The sequence below is a fragment of the Chiloscyllium plagiosum genome, chromosome 1 (genome assembly GCF_004010195.1).
Source record: "Chiloscyllium plagiosum isolate BGI_BamShark_2017 chromosome 1, ASM401019v2, whole genome shotgun sequence".
Classification (NCBI taxonomy): Eukaryota; Metazoa; Chordata; class Chondrichthyes; order Orectolobiformes; family Hemiscylliidae; genus Chiloscyllium; species Chiloscyllium plagiosum.
In genome coordinates, this window is record NC_057710.1 from 30,778,518 (window position 1) to 30,783,113 (window position 4,596).

Below are 4,596 nucleotides of genomic sequence, written 5' to 3' on the forward strand. Positions count from 1 at the left end.
ATCATCAGTGCTTGGGAGCCTGCTGCGAAGCGCTTCTTTGATGTTTCCTCCGGTGTTTATAGTGGTCTGTCCCTGCCGCTTCCGGTTGTCAGTTTCAGCTGTCTGCTGTAGTGGTTGGTATATTGGGTCCAGGTCGATGTGTTTGTTGATGGAGTTTGTGGATGAATGCCATGCCTCTAGCAACATGAATTCGACTGGGACAACACTACTATCATAGGGCAAGCCAGACAGAGAACAGCCAGGGAATTCCTAGAGGCATGGCATTCATCCACAAACTCCATCAACAAACACACCGACCTGGACCCAATATACCAACCACTACAGCGGACAGCTGAAACTGACAACCGGAAGCGGCAGGGACAGACCACTATAAACACCGGAGGAAACATCAAAGAAGCGCTTCGCAGGAGGCTCCCAAGCACTGATGATGTCGCTCCCAAGCACTGATGATGTCGCCTAGCCAGGGGACGAAAAGTTTGCAACAAAAACTTCCAGCTCGGCGAACAGAACCACAACAGTCTTCTACTTTAAACATCCTGGGCATCACCATTGATCAGACGTTGAACAAATTAGAATTATAAATATAGTGGCTACAAGAGCAAGTCAGAGTCTAGTAAACCTGAAGTGAGTAACTTACCTCCTGATAGCCCAAAACCTGTCCAGCATCTACAAGGCACAAGTCAGGAATGTGATGGAATACTCCCCACTTGCCTGAAGGGGGGCAGCTGCAACAACACTGAAGAAGTTTGACACCATCCAGGAAAACACAGCCTGCTGCATTGGCACAACATCCACAAACATCCACTCTCTCCACCGCCAATGCTCAGTAGCTGCAGTGTGTACCATCTACAAAATGCATGCAGAAATTCACATTGACATCAGATATTGGAACTCCCTCCTTAATAGCACTATGGGACAACAGCAACCAATGTTCTGCTACCTCTGAGGTCCCACGTGCAGCAATCAGCATGCCAATGCCAACCAACTCCTGGAAATCACTGAATTATGGCCATACATCAGCATGACACATATACAAATTGCAATTTACACAGGAAACCGTTGTCACACTCAAGTCTTAATGGGAGTTTACGGGTTAACTCCATCCAAATCATTCTAACTTCAACTTACATGTCCAGTTACTTATGTAAGAATGATCTGCAAAGTATGCACAGGCTTATCATTGTATTTGCATCACATATTTGCAATATCTATTACAGTGATATACAACTAAAGGATCAGAAACAAAATTAAGGAAGACCCAGAAAATCCCATTGACAAATTGGTACTGAACATCTGAAGGAATAGAAGTTGAAGCTGGAGATCACTGGATCATACATAATAGATCTTTATTCCCTGACACAGAGACAAAGTCATGATAACATCACAAACAATACTTTGTCCACTCAAACCCGTCTTTTGAACCAGCACACTTACTCCTAAGTTGCTTTTAGCCTGGCAGGATTGACTGCCAGCAGCGCTAATGATACAGAACAGCCCAGCATGCCACAGCTCACTAACTTCTGCTGGAAGGACACAGCAGAATGAATACAGGTAGTTTGCTACCTGAGCCAAATGTGGCTTAGTTCATGACACTCCTGTCTGATTGATACAAGGTTGTGGATTCAATTCCAGATTCATAGAGTAGAGTCCTACAATACTGAGACAGGCCCTTTGGCCCAAACTGGTCCATGCCAACCAAAATGTCCACCCATGCTAACCCCATTTCCCTGCATTTATCCCATGTCCTTGTAAAATTTAGGCTGAGTACCGCAGTGTTGGAGATAACAATCTGCTGATATGTTAAACTATGGTCCATTCTGATTTGTCAGTTGAATGCAAAAAATTTATAGAACTGCAGGAAGTTGTGAAAGAACAAAGCTGATACATTTTCTGTCAACAGAGAACCCAAAAATATTGACAAACTGGAGAAGGTATATATTGGTCTGTCCAAATACAGAAGTTGCATTTATTATCGAGTGCAAATAATGCTTCGCTTTTTATTGTTCATTTATTGTTCATCCCTATTTGCCCAGAGGGCAATTAGAAGTCATATGTAGGCCAGCTCAGGAAAGGATGACAGGCTCCCTTCCCCAAAGGACATTAGTGAACCAATGGGTTTTTACGAAAATTGTCAAAAAAAGGTCAATAACAAGGGGACTTTTTTTTATAGATATTTTTATTGGAAATTTAACATTTTTACAAGTTTACAAAAATAAACAAAAATCTCAAGTACAAACATTGATATACAATTAAATCTTAAATAAATAATAACCAAAATTTAACAAAAGAAAAAAAGAACTCATCTACTAATCTAACCTACAACTAACCAGAGTGTATAATTAAGTCTCTTACATTATTCAACTAAGAGAAAGAGAAAAAAAACAATGGATAACACAGAAATTGGATAGTGAGATATATGCTCGGACTGTGTTAACATCAAATGTAACAAACCCGTATTCCTCTCCCAAAGGGACATATTTTTAAAATGAAAGGCAGGAGGCTTAGAGGGAATTTGAGGAAAATTCTTTTCACCCAGAGGGTATTTCATGTCTGGAATGTCTGGGAGAGTGGTTGAGAGAAGAAATCTCAATCTTTAAAAAGTACTTGGATGAGTGCTTTGAATTCAAGGCAATGGACCTCCTGTAGGCAGTAGTATGTATTAGTAGTACAGACCCGATGGGCCTCTTCTGTACTACTAATATGGTCACATGGTCACCATTAGACCAATAATTTTTTAACTTCATATTTTTATTGAATTCAGATTTCACCATCTGCCATAGTGGGATTCAAAGCTCTGTGACTAGAACAGTAGACTGAAGCTTTGTATGTTTAGTTCAGTGACAATCAAACCTGTTCATCAACTTAAGCATTTTTTATTTTTCAGTGAGATCACTTCTAACGCATCTAAATTCTAGAGAACATAGGCTTAGTCTACTTAACCTCTCCTGCTAGGACATACTTTCAGCCTAGGGACCTCCCTACACAACATTTTCCACACTTCCCCTGGGACAAGTATTTCATGCCTTAGCTAAGAATCTCACCAAAAATTGCAACAATTGCATTGTTGCTCTTATGGTCTAATTTCCTTGCAATAAAGCCTAGAATAGGGGAGATGATGACCTAGTGGCACTATCACTGGACTGTTAATCCAGAGACCCAGGTCATGTTTTTGAGACCCATGTTTGAATGCTGCCATGGCAGATGATGGATTTGAATTCAACCAAAAAAACACATTTGGAATTAAGAGTCTATTGTCAATTGTCAGAAAAATCCTGATGGTTCATTAATGCTCTTTAGGAAAGGAGATCTGCCATCCTTACCTGGTCTGGCCTACATGTGACTCCAGACCATGTGGTTGACTCTCAACTGTCCTCTGGGCATTTAGGAATGGACAATAAGTGCTGGCTTGGCCAATGACACCCTCATCCCATGAATGAATGAAAATAGGGACTTGCCTTCCAAATGGTTTGCTGCTGTTCTATGTTAACCTTCTGTGATTCATGTATTTTCAGGATATTTGGATTTGTCTGAATACCAATATTTTCAATCTCTTACTATTTTGATAATATGCTATCATCTATTTTTCTTATCAAAGTGTATAACTTCACATTTCTCCACAGTATGTTCTATCTACCAAATTATTATTCATTCATTAAAGCTGAATAAATCCTATTGCAGCCTTTCTGGATCTTCTTTACTGCCAGTTTCCTTATCCAACTTGGGATCATCGGTAAACCTGGATAAATTACACTTCATCCCCTCATCTAAGAGAGTGACATAGTTTGTAAAAAGCTGAGAGAAAAGCATTGGTTTATGAGTATCCCACTAAAATTGTCGGTTTCTTCCTACTAATCATCAAACAATTATGATATACTCACTGAAATGATTGAGTCTTACCTTTATGCAATAACTTCTGGTATGACACTTTATCAACTGATTCACACCTATGCATCCAACTAGTTGGACCCTCAAAAATCTATTAACCTTGTGAAACATTTTCCTTTATTAAATCTGTATGGACTGATTCCAATCACATTATGATTTTTGATGTGTCCTGTTGCTATACAAACCAACAATGTTCTGAATTTGTCTCTCTAATCTTATTAAATTTGACTGTGAGAAGTTAAGTTTTGTCCATTTAAAAACTGTTTTGCATTTTGAAGTATTTCCTTGGTTGTGAAGTATTTTGGCACATCCCAAGTGTGTAGATGCTTTATATGTTCATCCTGTTAACAGGCTGATGATTTGTGAGAGGGGTTATACTGCAGGGAGTAATGCATCATAGTGCTTCAAGTCAGTGTCAACTCCATTACACAATAAAGAGTCAAAGAACTTCACTTAGAGATATTTTATTGTTAATGTAATATTTTCCACTAAATTATAAAGAGATTCACCATAAGTTCTCTTTGAAAATCTATTTAATGAATTAGAGGCATTTACAGTACAGTAGGAGGCCTCTTTGTTGTGCTGACACTCAAGAGACAGCAACGGTGCTTAGTCCTAAATTCCCATAACTAAGGGCTAATAGACAAGTAATCAATTCCAAGAACAATTTACTATAACATTGTGTACAGTTCTAGTCGCTGCATTATAGGA